Below are 19,176 nucleotides of genomic sequence, written 5' to 3' on the forward strand. Positions count from 1 at the left end.
TTTAACCACTTGCCGACCATCCCACATATATATACTGCAGGGCGGTGGCTCTTCTGCGCGAAATCACATACCTGTACATCATTTCATTTCATGCTTCCAGGTCTGGGGAACGCATGTGTGCTACCGGCGTGTCCAAGCACAGCGGGAGCCAATCAGCAGGTCTGGTGGACCCGGTGTCCGCTGGGACCAGCTGATTGTTCACAATGTAAACAAGGAAGATCGCTGTTCTGCTAGTAGGGGAGACAGATCCTGTGCTTCTCACAGCCAAAGCATCCCCCCACACAGTTAGAAATCACTCCCTAGAAGCACATTTATCCCTTTGATCGCCCCTGATGTTAACCCCATTCCTGCCAGTGTCATTAGTACAGAAACAGTGCATTGTTTTAGCACTAATCACTATATTGGGGTCGCTTGTCTCCAAAAGTGTCACTTCCCTTGTCAGATTTGTCCGCCGCAATGTTGCAGTCCCGCCAAAAATCGCTGATCGCCGCCATTACTAGTAAAAAAATTTTTTTAAAAATTAAAAATTCTATAAATCTATCCCATAGTTTGTAGATGCTATAACTTTTGTGCAAACCAATCAATATACGCTTATTAGGATTTTTTTTTTAACCAAAAACATGTAGCAGAACACATATTAGCCTAAACTGATGAAGAAATTAGATTTTTTTTTTTTACATCTTTTTCTACGTGTGTGTTTTATTGCAAAGCATAGTAAAAATATTGTTTTTTTTGTTTGCGAAATTGTTTTTTTTTTTTTTGCTTCTAGTGCAAAAAATAAAAACCGCAGAGGTGATCAAATACCACCAAAAGAAAGCTCTATTTGTAGGAAAAAGGACATTAATTTTTTTTTGGGCACAGTGTAGCACGACCGCACAATTTTCAGTTTACCACTTCAGCCCAGGACGGTTTTAACCCCTTAATGACCAGGCCTTTTTTTGTGATTCTGCACTGCGTTGCTTTAACTGACAATTGCGCGGTCATGCGATGCCGTACCCAAATACAATTGATGTCCTTTTTTTCCCACAAATAGAGCTTTTTTTCGATGGTATTTTATCACCTCTGCAGTTTTTCGTTTTTGCGCTATAAACAAACAAAAGTGTCAATTTTGAAAAACACCAATATTTTCTTTTTTCTGCTATAAAACATTCCCAATAAAACAAATTTTAAAAATCTATTTTTTTTTATCAGTTTAGGCCAATTTGAATTCTGCTACATATTTTTGGTAAAAAAAAAAATCCCAAAAAGTGTATAATAATTGGTTTGCGCAAAAGTTATTGCGTTTACACACTACGGGATAGATTTATGGACTTTTATTTTTTTTATCAGTAATGGTGACGATAAGCGATTTTTTTTTTTTTATTGGGACTGCGACATTGCGGCGGACAAATTGACAATAAGTGACACTTTTTGGGGACCAGTGACATTAATACAGTGATCAGTGCTAAATAATATGCACTGTTACTGTATAAATGACACTGGCATGGAAGGGTTAACACTGGGGGTGATCAAGGGGTTAAATGTGTTCCCTAGATGTGCTTACTAACTGTGTGGGGGATGGATTGAACAGAGGCAGAGAGAGATCGGTGATTCGGCTTAGCTGAATCACACACAATCTTTCCCTGCCTCTCTGACATGAGAGCTTTCTTACATTGTTTACATACCACACGGCTCTCCTGTCAGTTTTGTCGAAGATTGCGGGAGGCCGATGGCAGTCAAGCCCGCTCCTCCTGCGTTCTGCCTCCCGCTGTGTCTAATCTAAAACCATGTGCACATAATCATGTAAATCTATTATTTGCCCGCAGCAAATGGCTTGGGCAGGAAGGGGCGGGGGGTATACCTTCTGGAGCTGAAGTGGTTAAATCACCTATTTTGTTGCTCCTAGGGCCTTTTGGTGAATAATAATTGTATAGAGCGATGTCATATCTGCAGTGGCCAACATAGGTGATCCTGTCCCAATTTCTATTTTGTTCAACAACTGAATCAAATATTTTGAAACAAAATCTAGCCAGCATTCAACATGGAGAAAGTCTGATCAGCATGGGTGATGATGGGTTTCATTAGAAGCGGATGTCCCTCCTACGGTGGCAATGTGGCTCCACAAGGTTGCCTGTCTAAATGAAATGGAGGACTTGGTTGCCACTGAGCACGGTACCAGGGACAAATTTATGAAACGTTGGTATTACTGGCATGACTTCACATTTACGACGGAATACAAAGACCTACTTGCCTAAGCACTGACCGCGGAGGTGGGTCGAGCCTTCCCGCCCCCTCCCCCCCCGCCTTTCTCCTGCTTCCTTGCACCTGCCCCTCTGCTGTCTCCTCTTGTCTACCTCTATTTTTGTGTTTAGTACTGTGTCTGGTATTCACTTTCTACACTCCCCTATATTTTTGACCTGGATATTAGCAACTAGCCTAATGACACCTCCATACCATGGTTATTCTGTTATCTGGGTCTGCATTTTGTTCTCTCCCCAAGAGGGCATACCTGTGCCGGACCCCTTGGTACTTATCCTGGGCCCTGGTACTCTGGGGTGGTATACCCCATCCCCCTGATACCGGCCCAAAGTTGGATGCCGGTGGGGCGGGTGGACTTCCCTAGATATGCCCGACCAGCTCCCATGTCAACCGTTAGTCATCGCACCTTCTACCATTGGGGTCCCTTGATAATCTATATATCTGACAGGGTCTCTGATGCAATCCTATTTTTGCACCATTGCTCGATATTAGATGTACTGTATCTGCTGTGAAAATGGACCGCTGCTATCTTTCTTGTGACTTTACTTTTTATATTCATGACCACTGGTGTTTTACTGTATGCCTTCTTGTTTTCCTGTTTTATTAAATAAATAAAGAATTTAAAAAAAAAAGAAGCGGATGTCTTCAGAAGATGGCCTACTGGACATCCATCATGCATGCAAATACAGTCAAAGAAGGAGGGTGGAATTCTGAAAGCCACTCTGCTGCTGGCAACCATTAAACCAGAGACCGGACCCATAGTACTCAGTAGAGCCATCTTGTGGAAACATTTAAATATGACCCTAGAAATTCTATTTATTAAACGACTCCACTGAATGAAAATATACAAAAAATGAACAAAAAAATCTGACAAATTAATAAAATGGGGAAGAACTGCTCTCAAGATGTGGTTTTTTATTCCCAAGTGGAGGTCCTGGAAAATAGGTTTCTTTATAAATGGTTATATAATTCCAACACTCTTGATGTTACTATTTCCTCATTGTGCCATATTGATAAAGATACCTTGCTAATGGATACACCTAAGGTTGTTAATGTTGAGGACAAATTAGCTTGGTCTACACTTTCTATGATGTCTATTTATTAGGAGTTTGCTTATGTTTTATTTGTTTACTAATGTGTTCATTCTGGGGTGCAGTGTTGCCTTTATTTATTACACAAGGTCTGAGCGTAGTAAGCACAGTAGTTTGAAGTTTCAATGTATCAGGATGGTATTGGCATGTTCAAACTCTAAACTTTTTTCCTTCCCCTACAAAAATACATGTATGCTTTCAGTAACTTCTATATGAGTTGCCCATTACTTTGTTTATACCAAATAGGTCTGCTGCTTCCAGACCACTTGAGGTCCCTGGTTTCAGGTCTTTCAGTTTTTTTTTTTTTTTTTTCTATATTGATTTCTTCCTTCCTTTATTTATACACTATTCATATTTGTGCACCATATAACATAGACACACTCATAATGATGGATAAGATATAAAATAAAACCATATGCACAGGTTATTAAATATATACTGTTTACCTTTAATAATACAGATACAATAATATTACTCAATCTTCGGTGAGCTCTTTTTAGCCTCGGATATATTCTGTATGCATATACAAATTGTTTTTTACCTGTACATTTCATAATATTTTTATACTATATTCAACTGTTATATAATGGGATGTCTTCTCTATATATGGAAGAATGCAACATTTTTTGAATAATGGAATGGATTCCCCTGTGATCCATAAACTGCCATCACCACTGTCCACTTCTGCTGCTTTTCTCCCCACCCTTTCTGTCCTGCTTCCTGCTTTTCTCTCTACATCAACATTCCGATGTGTAGAGGCCGACTCCGCCCAATTTTCCACCCCCTGTGGTTGTTGCTCTCCCCGTGGCTCCACCCGGCGCACCCGGGGGGACACGCAACCCACATGCGGCCCCCCCTGTATCCTGGCTCCTCCTGCGGGCGTCACCCGATCCTTTCGGTCCCGCCCGCAATGGTTGAGCCAGTCACCGCGTCGGCGCCGCTGGAACGCAGACCGCGCTTTCGCATCAGGGGGCGTGGCCTGCGTTCCACCGGCGGGGGATGCCATTGGTCACTTTCAGCGCGGTAGCGTGCGCGCGGCACGCACTGCGCATGCTCCGGCGTCCTTCACTCCACACATAAACAGCGGTGGACGCTAGACACAGCATCCACCGCTGCTGACACTGCAGAACAACAGCCGAAGGTAAATATTTGGAATTTATCCCTCTCACCCAACCAAATATAAAGCTGGATATGACTTAAACACGAACTTTAAAATTTCAGGAACCATAAGGGAGACCGATTCCCATAGAACAATAACATCACCTCCGAACAATATCAGGTAACTTACCAGCCTGACCTCCCCTCTTTTACTCCATGACACCCTCTCCTTCTCAATATATTTTACCTTGCATGATGCATATACTATTCCCTTAATCCCCAGATACATACTACAGCAAGTTGAAGAAGGAGGAAATTAAATACGACATCAAAATTACTCCATCTAGGTATATTTAAATCAGCAATTGTAAAACACCAAATCGGTTAGACTCTATTATGTAACTCGATATGTTCCCATTTTAATATTCTTTTAGGACCATCCGTCCTCTACCGATCAGGAACCAACAACACAACTCCAAATCCCCTTGGGTAAAAAGTCCTTTTTGGTACAATTACCACAAGGTATGAGCACAATACATACACGGTTACTACTAATTTTTTGACACAATCTAACCACAATACCCCATTGAAAATATGTACATATTTACTTTTCAGAAACAAGTACTTTCTTCTACCTTCTGACTCTCAGCGGAACAGACACACCACAACCCCCTTTAATCATAGGTGCTGAGACAATTGCCTAAAGGTATCTCCACCCTTCCCTTTTTTTTTTTTTTTTCTTAAATCCATCTGAAAATATACTATCTACGCAGAGAACACAATGCGAATCATTTTTTTTACATATACATTCATACAGACGCCAGTGTGACCTCAACATAGGCATCCTCGCTGGGGCCGCATGCGGGAGGGCTTACAGCCTCAGGGATCCAGTGGCGCCCACGTCGGCATCCAACACAGCGGAACTCTCTCCTTTTTTCTTTCCTTTAACAGTCGTGACTCTCCCGTCACTTCTTTAGTAGCCTACAGGTACGAATTTCTAAGAATCCAAGCCATACCTACACGTGCAATATATACAATGTGTATCTGATAATTTACTTACACTGTATTTGATAAAACGTTTATGCAATTAATCTAAATAACACTTATTATGTCATATAGGAAATCACAAACCTCCCCACTTCAGACCCCTGAAGAAAGGCCTGCGTGCCTGAAACGCGTCGGGTGGGAGGATTTCCTTCAAGAAGTCAACATGTACCATTGAGTATATGCAATACAAGTCTCTTCATTTCTCTTTTGAAAATTATACCTATACACACTATCTGTACAATCTATGTGACCCGTTTGATATATGTAAGATCAATTTTAAACTTTGTTTAATAAAACGATTTATTTTTATCTACTTGTGGAAGTGTGTTTGCCGGTAAAGTCCCACAACCTAGGGGGACCCCCCATTCTGCTTGTTTTGGCATGTTCAATGTCTCCATGGGTACATGTGAACAAGTAGTGGTATTAATGCCCGGCTATAGTCACCCATCCCCAGAAGAAATCATGACGCAACATGTCAGACTGAGCCGAGTGATGTCACTTCCAGTCTGGATTGGAAACCTCAACTGTGTATATTACTGCTGAACCTGTTACATATGTTTTAATGAGAGAGCAATTTTATGAAATAAAAAGGCAAAATTTAAAAACTTATTTTATTTACTCTTGCCAATATCTTCTGTCTTCTGAGCATTGCCCTCAGCAATGTGATTTGAGCTTGATTCCTTTAAAAAGGTACCTACACACCCCCCTCCAAGATCCAGGGATTTCATCTATGTGGAAGAGATAATACACTTACTGACTAGTACAGGACAAAGTGCATAAAAACCAGGGATTCCATCTATGTGGAAGAGATAATACACTTACTGACTGGTACAGGACAAAGTGCATAAAAACCAGGGATTCCATCTATGTGGAAGAGATAATACACTTACTGACTGGTACAGGACAAAGTGCATAAAAACCAGGGATTCCATCTATGTGGAAGAGATAATACACTTACTGACTGGTACAGGACAAAGTGCATAAAAACCAGGGATTCCATCTATGTGGAAGAGATAATACACTTACTGACTGGTACAGGACAAAGTGCATAAAAACCTATATAACATATGGGGCATTTCTTGAGGTGAGTGTGTAATCTGTACGGAAGTGGAGCGTTCATTGGTTTGGAGTGTAATGGAGCACAGGCAAGACATAACATGCAATTTTAAAATAAGCACTGGTTGAATAATATATGGACTGACATTAGGCCTATATGTAAAATAAGGTGGATTGACATTGATGCCTATATACAAAATAAGGTGGATTGAAATTGATGCCTATATACAAAATAAGGTGGATTGACATTGATGCCTATATACAAAATAAGGTGGATTGACATTGATGCCTATATACAAAATAAGGTGGATTGACATTGATGCCTATATACAAAATAAGGTGGTGTGAGCATGAAACAGTGGACTCATACCTTGGGACTTATTAAAACTTAGGAGTAATTGTATACCATAAGGATTCACATTTGAAGTTAATATATAAATAGTATTGCTAACTTCATGTTACAGCACTGGTATCACTTACTGTACTGATATTGCACAAAAAATGATTTCTTTATATCTATGTAATATGTGTATATTGGTGGATCTCACTTGGGAAAGGGAATTTTGCTCTGAAACGTTGTTACTCCCACCTCCACCTGATCCTGCATGTCAGATAAAAAAAAACAATTTTGATTTCTATGTACAGTATGTGTATTGAGGTTTGATAATTGCTGTACTTTAAGCTTGGACCTCCTGCCTGTTCTAATGAAAATGAAAATTATGCTTGTTGCTGAGAGTTTGTCTTTGTCTGGATAGAGCAACTGTGGGGAGATCTTGGTCATGTACCCTGTTGGACGGTAAATGTATGAAAATCAAAATGTTACCTACTTGGGGTGCTGCCTATTATTTACTTTTTATTATTCCTGGGTCTTTCTTGAGAAAACACAATATAGGGTGCCAACACCCCTATTAATGCAATTAACTCCTTATGTACTAATGTACAAATATTCCCAAACCAGCAACATGATAAGTTATGCATCTATACAGCGGAGATGATACAATATATTGTCAAAAGTATTGGGGCACCTGCCTTTGCACGCACATGAACTTTATTGGCATCCCATTCTTAGTCCGTAGGGTTCATTATTGAGTTGGCCCACCCTTTGCAGCTAGAACAGCTTCTGGGAAGGCTGTCCACAAGGTCTAGGAGTGGGTCTATGGGAATGTTTTATCATTCTTTCAGAAGCGCATTTGTGAGTTTAGTCACTGATGTTGGACGAGAAGGCCTGGCTTGCAGTCTCAGCTCTAATTCATCTCAAAGGTGTTCTATCAGGTTGAGGTCAGGACTCTGTGCAACCCAGTTAAAGCAGAGTTCCGGCCACAAAATTGACTATGTCGATTTTTGGGCCATCCACTTGCTTTTGGTCACCTGAAAAATAAATGAATAGTTACGATTTTTTTTTTTTTGTTTACTTACCTTGTTATTGAAGAAAAATATACTCACCTTTCTTCCACTTCCTCCCTCTGCGGCGCGCCGTCACTTCCTCTTTGCATTGATTCCTGGGAGCTGAACGTTATCGCTCCCAGGAATCAATGCACCAGCACCGGCCCCGCTCGTCACTTCCGGGCACGTCATTCCCTGCTAAACAGCTTCTGGGCATGCCCAGAAGCTGTGGAGGGATGACGCGCCAGCAACGGAAGTGACGAGAGGCCGGTGCAGGTGCATTCTGGGAGAAGAGGACACGGAAGAGGACGCAGAAGAGGACGCGCTGGCTTCAGCTGCCCACATCCGAGATGGCAGCTCTGGAAAAGAAATTTTCAAGATAAGTAGTTCTTCTAAAAGGTAAGTGCGACCCGGGACAGTACAGAGGCTATCCATTGTGGAATGTACTAGCCCTGACTGTCCCGGGGGTATTTTTATTGAAAAAAAATTTTGTGGCCGGAACTCCGCTTTAAGTTCCTCCACCCCAAACTCGCTCATCCATGTCTTTATGGACCTTGCTTTGTGCACTGTGCACAGTCATGTTGGAACAGGAGGGGACCATCCCCAAACTGTTCCCACAAAGTTAGGAGCATGAAATTAGATTTCCCTTCACTGGAATTAAAGGACCAATCCCAACCCCTAAAAAACAAACCCACACCATAATCCCCCCTCCAAAAAATGATTTGGTCTCTTACCAAACGGCATGGATCTCGATTACAAAGATCAAAGGCAACCCGCACTCAATCTCCACAATAGAAGCTCACAATAGGTATGTCTCCGTGACCTTCTCACAGGAATCTGAAACGTTCTTTGGTTGAGATCCACTCACCAAAGGAGCATATGTAAAATGTAAACAGGGAGAAGCCTCATAGTGTAAACCAGTTGGTGTTTTTATAAAATTAAAAGAAAATACACATACAATGAGGCAAAGGAAATCAAGCAGTAAAATCACGCTAGCCGCAGTGTCACCCATTCTGCCAGCCACAATGACGTCACGCGTGAACTCCAACCAACGCGATTCCCCAAAAATACTTTTGACAATATAGTGTATATACTCAGTTTTAGTCTGTAGAGGGGGGTCTTTTCTCCAAAAGGCCACAGAGGCTACTTGATTTGTGTTTTTTTTTTTATTCATATGCTCTTAGATAGGCGTTACGTAGGGAGTGTAATTTGCTATGCCTGCTTATCAGGGGAGTAGCAGGTAAAACATAGTTGCTCTGTCTGCTTATCAGGGAGCAGGATTTCTAGTCAGGCCTGTTGCATGTGTCCAGGGTGTGATTCATCTGGGCTGAGGGAGAGTCCCCACTGAATCCAATAGGGAGGCTCGGTGGGACAGTGGAGGAAACCCAGTCAGCGACACACAGGCTTTTGTAGCTGTCCCAGTGGGTTGGCACAGAGAGTGGTGCATCCTGGGATAGGCTATAAAAGCCAAGGACACATGTGGCAGGGGGTCTTTGGGCGGGAGGCCAAGTCCCAGGAGGAGGGTGACGGCTGTCTCTCCCTCTGTTGAGGATGGTGGTTAGGCCTTGTGGATCAGGAGTGTGGTGCTGAATCCGAAGGTCCAGGAAAGCCGACTAGTGGAGGTGAAGGCAGAGCAACCTTGGTTTTTCCCAAGGTTGCTCTGCCTTCACCTCCACTAGTGTCCGTGAGTACCGGGAAGCTTGCCAGGGGTCTGCCCAGGAAGGGGATCACTCCAGTGGATAGAGTCAGTGGACAGGTGTCAGCACACATAGGCAGTGAAAGTAAAGGGGTGCCAAGTTTAGAACCCTAAAGAGGATAATCAAGCAAGGATCTTTAAAACTATCTTCACTTCAGTGGCAGGGTGAAGCAGCAGCCTTGCCGCATTCTACAGTAAGTTGTCCTCAAGATTATGCATAGTTCATAGTTGGAGTATCCCACTCATCCCTTCTCCCATCCCAGTTCTAAATAAAACCACAAAAACCAACATCCCCTGGATTGATTATTGACTGAGCCAAGGACTTTCAATGCTGTTTGTCTGCTATCAGTTGCCAAGGGTAACCCAGGGGAATCCAGAAAGTGTTATTTTTTTATCCAACTGCTCAGAGGTCCATATCATAATCTTAATCTTGGGCCTTGTTTTAACATTACATTTAATCCACAGGGTATAGTTACCCATGTCAAGACTGTGATGGGCTACTGTCGTGCTCATTGCCTCCTGCATGCTTACCTGTACTTGGGTTTTCTACTGGCACAACAGAAGGTTAGTAGCAAAAAAGTAAGTAAACAAGCAAGTATAAATGGCTTTACAGCAGGAAATGTTCTAAACAAATTGTTTGCCAACATCCTAAACGTTATAGAGTGAAGGAATTTGGTTCTGGAGCCTGATATTTGGGAAGCTTCTTTTCTTCTGGCTCTCCCACCATAGTGGCCATTGACCACCACAGCAGGTAGATAGAGCAAAATCTTTCTAACTACAAAGGTGACAAAAATTGTAGTCATCCAGAGGCTCCCTTATATATGTGTATTCTGCCAGTCTGTTATATTCAGGGTGAAGGTGATGTTCAGAAAGAAAGTTTGAGAAGCTTATGCAAGCCTTTTCCCCAAATTCTACCATTACTATTTGCTCTGAGAAATAGACAATTCTTTATTATGACACAGGATTGACTAATAGAACTTACTTCTTAATAGCAAATGCAGTAAGGCCAATGTGGACCTGTCTCTGGTGGAACTGTGCATTCAATATGTCTAAGTTATAGCTGCCATTCCAAACAATTGGAGCGAACCAAGGCGTCATTGTCAGGACGTCCATCCTCCTGGAACAGAGTGGAAAACAGAAACCAATATCTGAACACATTACCCACAAAGTGTCCTACAGGTTTTACCAAATCTGTGTCATGGAGACAGGACTGCATTTCAGGATCATGAAGAGCAAGGTATTGTTTGTACAACTTCAGCCATTTAATATTTTTGATATTTTTCAAATGCTAAAATAATAATGTGGTAATAGAGGCACAATGGTGTCTGCTTTATATATTGAGCTGTCCACCTAATCGCCATCCAAGCATCTACAGTATGCCGACTCATCTTCTTTGATCAGGTGTCACCTGAACATATCCCCACCCCTACCCTGCCATCTCTGACGTTTTAAAGCCTCCTAAAAGGAGAAACATCTGGTGGAACAGTGCAGAAGTATCTTCAGTTATTTTCTCCACCTTTTCAAGCTCATTATGTGGAGCTCAGGAAATTACATCACAGGTCACATAATAGCCAGAGCCAGATTTCCCACTAGGCACTGTAGGCATGTGAGGGTGCTTGTCTGTATGAGTTTATTTTTTTTTTCCCTTTCACTGCCAGGTCCATACGTCATATGGACCTGACATTGAGGGGTTTCACACATAATCCGGTGGCTGTAGCCACCAGGATTGTGTATGTAAAACTGACAGGCATCCTCCTGTCTGTCAGGTGGAAGCATTTGGGCTTCCATACTCCACCCCGCAGTACTGGCTCGCACCCCCGACATGTATTCCGGGCTTCGCTTGACCAACTACGGGCCCAGGACCAACATGGTGGGTGCCGGCAGGTGGAGGAGAGTTAGAACAGGGGACACACGCCTGCTCTCCTCCCCTTCTTGCTGTAACTCATGTATGACGCTACTTCTGGGTCACCCTATCACTTTCCCTGGTTAGCATAGTTAGGAAGGGGTGTATTGCAATTCGATCTGCATAGCAATACATTCAGTGGAGCCAAGAGGAGACATCTGGGGTCTTTTAGACCCTGCATGTCTCATTAAAGAGAACCTCTCAACATCAGTCATTGATAAACTTTTTTTTTAACTCTCTATGTCTCCATCAACTTGGAGGTTAAATCAGAATGCCTGTTTAATCAGTTGCAGCCCGCCCGCCGTCATATTATGGCGGAGCGGTGCGACCATTGTTCTGGGCCGCCGTCATATGACGGCGGCCCATTCAGGCAGGGCAGGCGCGCGATCGTGTGCGCGCCGCCCTACACTGCCGGTGTCGGCGTGTCCCCGGGACACAGCCCGTCACCGGTAGGGGGGGAACCGCCAATAGGCATGGCTGTTTCCCATGTGATCGGCTGTGTTCCAATGACACAGCCTATCACAATAGAGGAGACCAGAAGATGACCGTGCATGCATGATCGGGAGCGCGCAGCGTGGTCATGTCGGTGGCTCTGTGTTCCCTAGAAACATAGCTAGTCACCGGTAGTAGTAAACAGTCACTGACAGTGACTGTTTACTATGTGATCGGCTGTGAATCCATTCACAGCTGATCACAAAATGTAAACACAGAGCAGTAACTCACTGTTACTAGCTCTTCTCCCCTCACACTCATAGGTTGAACTGGATGGACTGATGTCTTTTTTCAACCTCACTAACTATGTAACTATGTAACACAGTTTCCAGTGTGAGGAGAGCAGAGCCAGAAACAGTGAGTTACTGCTCTGTACACCTTGTTAATGTAAAATCACAGCAATAAAGGTCCCCACAGAATCCTCAGCCCCCCCCAATTGCACCTGTCACCCAACAGTCACCTCATCAGTGCCCAGAAATTGACACCCATAAGGCTACGTTCACATGTGAGCGTAGCGATCGCGGGCAGAATCACAGCGATTCTGCCCGCGATTCGGAAATCATTGCAAATGGCGGGACGCCTGTGCGTTGTCCGTGATTTGCAATAGCACCCCAAACGCTGTGCGATGTTGCCGTGATCTCCGCCTGCCGAATCGCAGTAACATCGCGCAAACAACGCATGATGCCCAAAAAAGGTACAAGAGTTTCTTTGGGGCGTCATGCGTTGTTTGCGCGATGTTACCGTGATTCAGCAGGCGGAAATCGCGGCAACATCGCACAGCGTTTGGGGTGCTATTGCAAATCACGGGCAACGCACAGGCGCCCCGCGATTTGCAATGATTTCCGGATCGCAGGCAGAATCGCGGTGATTCTGCCTATGATCGCTACGCTTACATGTGAACGTAGCCTAAAGTTCACCTGTCACCAGAGACTGCCATCAGTACCGCCGTGCACCATCGCCCGTCACCTGTCACCCATCGGTGACCATCGCCGTCACCTGTCACCCCATCAATCACCGTCACCTGTCACCCCATCAGTCATTGTCACCTGTCACCCCATCAGTCATCGTCACCTGTCACCCCATCAGTCATTGTCACCTGTCACCCCATCAGTGATCATCACTTGTCACCCCATCAGTCATCGTCACCTGTCACCCCATCAATCATCATCACTTGTCACCCCATCAGTGATCGTCATCTGTCACTCCATCAGTGATCGTCATCTCTCACCCCATCAATCATCTTCACCTGTCACCCCATCAGTGATCGCCATCTGTCAACCCATCAATCATCGTCGCCTGTCACCCCATCAGTCAACGTCACCTGTCACCCCATCAGTCATCGTCATCTGTCACCCCAATATATACATGCTATATACATGCAACCACTTACCGACCGCCTAACGACTATATACATCGGTCATTAAAAGCTAAATACTGGGGGGTTATGGCAGCAGATAGCTGCCATAACCCCGGTATTTTTTTAAACGGCGGGCGGTTGGCTTTCAGATAAGGGTGGTCCCAGTGTCGGATTCGCCACGGAATTACCCTTACGGTGCAGGGGAAGAGGTGCCCCCCCCTGACGCCGCGTCCCAGACGTTTTCCCAGCTTACCGGACCCGCCGGCAGCGGGGAAAACTATCCGGTCCCAGATCCTCAGAGACAGCAAGTCGAGTGAGGGCAAGATGGCCCTCACTCGACTCTATGGTCTTGGAGGACCGGAGCTACGTCAAAAGTCGTTTTTGACGTAGCAACCGGTTTAAAGGGCCGCTTTTTTTTTTTTTTCTTTTTCAACAATATTTTTTTTTTCTTTTTTAGTGTAGTTGTGAGGTGTGACCCCAGATCTCACAATAAAGAGGACCTGACATGCCTATTTCTATTACAAGGGATGTTTACATTCCTTGTAATAGGAATAAAAATGATCAAAACATTTTTTTTTTTAAACTGTGTAAAATAAAAGAATAATAAATAAAATAAATAGGAAAAAAAAAATGAAAGCGCCCTGTCCCCGTTAGCTCGCACGCAGAAGCGAATGCATACGCAAGTCCAGCCCACATATGTAAACGGTGTTCAAACCACACATGTGATGTATCGCCGCGATCGTTAGAGCGAGAGCAATAATTTGAGCCCTAGACCTACTCTGTAACTCTAAGCTAGTAACCTGTAGAAATTTTTAAAATGTTGCCTTTGGGGATTTTTAAGTACCAATGTTTGGCGCCTTTCCGTGAGCTTGCGCAATTTTGAAGCATGACATGTTGGGTATCTAATTACTCGGCGTAACATTATCTTTCACATTATGGAAAAAAATTGGGCTAAATTTACTGTTTTCTTATATTTTAATTCAAAAAAGTGAATATTTTTCAAAAAAATTGCATTTAGAAGACTGCTGCGCAAATATGGTGTGATAAAAAATATTGCAACGATCTCCATTTTATTCTCTAGGGTCTCTGATAAAAAATATATAATGTTTGGGGGTTCTAAGTAGTTTTTTAACACCAAGTGTCAAAAATAGGCCCAGTCTTAAAAGTGGATAAATGGACAACTTTGTGTAAAGTGCTACTTGGATGTTAGGCCTCTGTATGTGGCTAGGCTGTGTAAAAGTGTTACACATGTGGTATCGCCAAACTCAGGAGGAATAGCAGAATGTATTTTGGGGTGCAATTTTTGATATGTACATGCTATGTGTTGGAAATATTTCATAAATGGACAACTTTATGTAAAAAAAATGCATTTTCATTTTCAAAAACTTGTGGAAAAAAATGACACGTTCAAAAGACTCATTATGCCTCAAAAATTATACGTTGGGGTGTTTGCTTTCCAAAATGGGGTCATTTTATGGGGGTTTCCATTGTCCTGGTGCTCCAGGGCCTTCAAAAGTGCGATAGGTTGTCAGGAAATTATATGTGAAATTTATGCTCCTAGCATGCCGGACGGTGCTACTTGGATGTTAGGCCTCTGTATGTGGCCAGGCTGTGAAAAAGTCTCACACTTGAGGTATCGCTATACTCAGGAGGAGTAGTAGAATGTGTTTTGGGGTGTAGTTCCAAGTATACATATGCTGTGTGAGAGAAATAACCTGTTAATACGTCAATTTGTAAAAAAAAAAAAAGAAATCTTCATTTTGCAAAGAATTGTGGGAAAAAATTATAACTTCAAAAAACTCACCATGCCCCTTATTAAATACCTTGGAATGTCTACTTTCCAAAAAGGGGTCATTTGGGGGTATTTGTACTTTCCTGACTTTTTAGTGTCTCAAGAAATTAGATAGGCCTTCAGTACATCAGGTGTGATCAAGTGTGATCAATTTTCAATGAATAGCACCATAGCTTGTGGACTCTATAACTTTCACAAAGACCAAATAATATACACTTATTTGGGTTATTTTTACCAAAGATAAGTAGCAGTATAAATTTTGGCCAAAATTTGTGAAGAAAAATTACTAATTTGCAAAATTCTATGACAGAAACAAAGAAAAATGTGTTTTTTCACAATATTTTCAGTCTTTTTTTATTTATAGCACAAAAAATAAAAAACCCAGTAGTGATTAAATACCATCAGAAGAAAGCTCTATTTGTGTGAAGAAAAGGACACAAATTTTTTATGGGTACAGTGTTGCATGACTGAGTAATTGTCATTCAAAGTGTGAGAGCGCTGAAAGCTGAAAATCGGTCTGGGCAGGAAGGGGGTGAAAGTGCACTGTAGGCAAGTGGTTAAACATATTTTTTTGGTTGAGCCAGATGGATTTGTGTCTTTTTTCAATCTGACTAACTATGTAACTATATTTCATTTATTTCATACTTACAAAAAATGTGTACTGTTATATACTGTAGATCTCAATTTGGTACGGGTTTAATCGTATTGCAGTAAAACAAATGCTAAGATGTCACCAAAATATGGCTGTTGCTTAGTGGATAGGAGCAACAGTTTTTAGATGCTTTTTATTGTATTACCATCACATACTGTAGCTGGATTTGCCAGTCATTATAAAAATTCAATCCTGGCACAGTCTGCATTTACAACTACACATCTGTAGATATAGCTTATGGCTCCATGCACACTGGGCTTAAAAAATGGCAGGTCCCTTGGAAGAGAAAAAAAAATGCTTATATGGAGCATTTTTTACATAGTTTAATCGAGTTTAGCATTTTTTCTGCCAGAAAGCTCCAATCTGAAACGCAAACCAGAAGGGTTTTTTTTTTTCCTGCCTCTAAAGGTTGAGGTTAAAATATGCCTGTAATTGTCCTAATGTGCATGGACACATAGGATAACACTGAGCTGCTTCTACAGGCAGAACACAAAACGTCCTGTAGAAGCGGCGATTTTTAAGCCAGTGTGATAACCTAACCTGTGATAGAGCCTAACAGTCCAGCAAAGCAGTGGGCTTGCTCACACCAGATGAGTTGTAAAATATTTTACTAGCCATATGCATGAGCATAAAAAAATTATTTTCAACTGGGTCTGGTCCCGACAATGTGTTGTAAGGCAACATGCATTAACACAAATGTTCTGGTGTAAACAAGTGCTATCTCTTTGCATAATTCACTTCAACATCTACCACACATGATGCTGATGAACATTGATATGTGGTCTAGCATTTAGGAATTCAATGTACAGTATATGCAGACCAAAACTACAGCCTACTAATAAAAAATAAATTACTTACAAAGGCCTCATAGCGTCTGGCTTCTCATACAGCATCCTACAAAAGGAAGGGATAAAGTTCAGAAATTCTTTGGATAAGTTCTGAGTAAGAACTAACTAAGTGACTTAGTGGCTTTTAAATGCCCCCCTTCACCCCTTCTCATACCAAGAGCATATCAGTCAAACCGGCCCATCCACTCATGCACCACCACACCAGATGCACAACCTTGAGAAGGGCCGCCCCCACAATAGGAATTCCCAATTTAAACTCCCCCCCCCCAAAAGCATAGGCAAGTCACTCAGAAGAGCAACCCCCCCCCCCCATTTAATGCCAGAAGCATGCCAATCAACTCCTTTCCCTACCGGCACAGCAGCATGTCCCTAGGGACAATACACTGAGAATGAATGACCCAGGGACACTACACTGGTGAGTCTGAAATGGGGGTCTATATTTCCATGGACACTATACTGGCAAAAGAGAAATAAGGTTCTGTATTTCTTGGGACACTACTCGCAAGTCTGAAATGAGGATAGATATTCCTTCGACACTCCACTGGCAAGTCAGAGATAGGAATGATATTCCTGGGGAAACCACAGCAGCAAGTTGTTCTTCTGAGTCAGAAATGGGGAACATGGATAATTTGAGGTACAGTGTGCTACTGCAATAGGGAAGGAGGAACGAGGATGTTTCTAGGAACATGGTCACTAAAGGTGCAAAAAAGGTTTCAAAGACCCTTCAACATGGCACCTTCTATAAGGCAGAAAATATTTTGTTCTTGAACTTCTCTCAAACTCATGCAAAGAGTCTGTTTAACTGTCAGAAAGATAAAAGAGAAGCCCAGCCAGGAGTGGAGTATTTTTTTTACCTTATAGGAGTGGGTCATACTAGATGTAAGCCAGACATCTGTTATGTTAGTCATAGAGGGGATTCAACTGAAGCATCCACAATGCTACTCAGAAAGGCATTTTCAGTTCATTTCAACACAATTTTTAAGATTTGGTCATTTAAAGAAAAACAGACAAGCTGAACACAACAAAACAACAACCATGTCTATAGCTTGCATTAGGAAAGGTTAGTATCCAGGTTAGTATCCAGCACAGACAGAAGGCTCACCTGTGCAGTGTGACACTCTTCATAAGGTTCAATCGGGAGGTGTTGGGGAGACTTGTGGTGCTGCCCCTGTATGGCAGAAATGAGTATTACACCAAAATGCTCACAAAGGAGATGTAACATTTTCAACTGCAGTCATATGGTTTGTTTTTCACTTATTATTCCTTATGTTTGCTAATGATTATTTATTGTCTGTAATGTACACTACAGATCTTATTAAAGGTTTGCAGTCTTCATGCTTGAGGCTGTTTGTAAAAGTACTTCACCAAATGAAAGTCGCAGCTGATAAACAGGACCCAGCATTACCACAGAGGATACAAAGGATATTTCATGAAATGCTGACTGGAAAAGTCAACATAATGGGAAACAATAACATACAGCTTTTCTGCAACACTCTTACAAAATTAACGACTCACTTCAAAACACAGAAGAATGATGCACTAGCGTCCCATTGACTATGTCGGAGAGTGTACCTGAAATCAGAAATAGATAAATGTGGTGCTCAAATTAATTCATTGGATATACATTTATACAACAGTGGCTGCAATTATCTCCGAAAACAGATACCCCTTAAAAAAAAGAAAAAACACCAAACATACACTGGCAACACATCGTCTGAAATCACCAGTAAAAGGAATTGATGTAATCAAACGATTAACAGTTGTAATACAATCTATCCACACCAGTACTGTATTTGCATTTTCCTTTGACTGAGAACTTTTGTTTGGGTGAACAAGAAGAAGAAAAAACAGTGTATCAAAGGAAAAAGTGAACAATATTCATCTTATCAGAAAGAGAAATAACTGTAATTTTATATTGCACAATGTATCCTACAAAAGAGGCTTATAAGTCGCCATGTTTTCAAGAAGAATCTCTGTATTTCTCCTAAATGCATTTAAAGCAGTATTAACCCCAAAAATAAACATCAATTATAATGCAGCTTACCAATTCATTAATGTGATGGCTGCATTCTTTTTCTCCTTTAGGTTTTCATTTTCACCCAGTGATCCTACCAGTAAGTCTGTTTTTCAACAGAACAAGCTGTTCTGCAGATGTAGTGGGTAGAGGGTTGAGAAAAAACATTTACCACTGGGTGCTTACAATAGTCAGTTTTTATTGGATTTATGAAAATCCTTAAACCCAAAATTCTGTTTGGGTGAATATACAGGGGTTTTCATTCTCAACAGGCACAAGTACTGGTGTGGATATATTGTTTTATACCCGCTACTCTTTTTGTTTCATCAATATCCTTTTAGTGATAAGCGCAGAAGTCTTTTATGTGCTTTATGAAATCACAACGTGCCTTATTTGCATGTTCTACAACTATAATCATTTCATACTTCAGACACAAAACAAACAAACATATGCAAAAAAGGGGTCCTAGCGCTTCTGGATCTCAAATAAAATAATTCAAATTAAATAAA

The 19,176-nt window shown here is 42.0% G+C and overlaps 1 protein-coding gene and 1 pseudogene across 2 annotated transcripts in view; one reads left to right on the top strand and one right to left on the bottom strand.

Annotated features, from left to right (window-relative positions):
- The window catches only part of RPL7A (ribosomal protein L7a), a 475,634-nt gene that overhangs the window by 320,942 nt on the left and 135,516 nt on the right, over positions 1-19,176 (top strand). The window lies entirely within an intron of this gene.
- The window catches only part of LOC309559429 (histo-blood group ABO system transferase-like), a 63,543-nt pseudogene that overhangs the window by 7,396 nt on the left and 36,971 nt on the right, over positions 1-19,176 (bottom strand). The window contains exons 3-6 of the transcript XR_014226205.1: positions 18,169-18,225; positions 17,756-17,821; positions 16,664-16,699; positions 10,592-10,726 (exon numbers count right to left, since the gene is read on the bottom strand). The product of XR_014226205.1 is annotated as a histo-blood group ABO system transferase-like (transcript). The remainder of the gene's footprint in view (positions 1-10,591; positions 10,727-16,663; positions 16,700-17,755; positions 17,822-18,168; positions 18,226-19,176) is intronic.

Source organism: Pelophylax lessonae, assembly GCF_965119305.1.
Source record: "Pelophylax lessonae genome assembly, chromosome: 7".
Taxonomy (NCBI): Eukaryota; Metazoa; Chordata; class Amphibia; order Anura; family Ranidae; genus Pelophylax; species Pelophylax lessonae.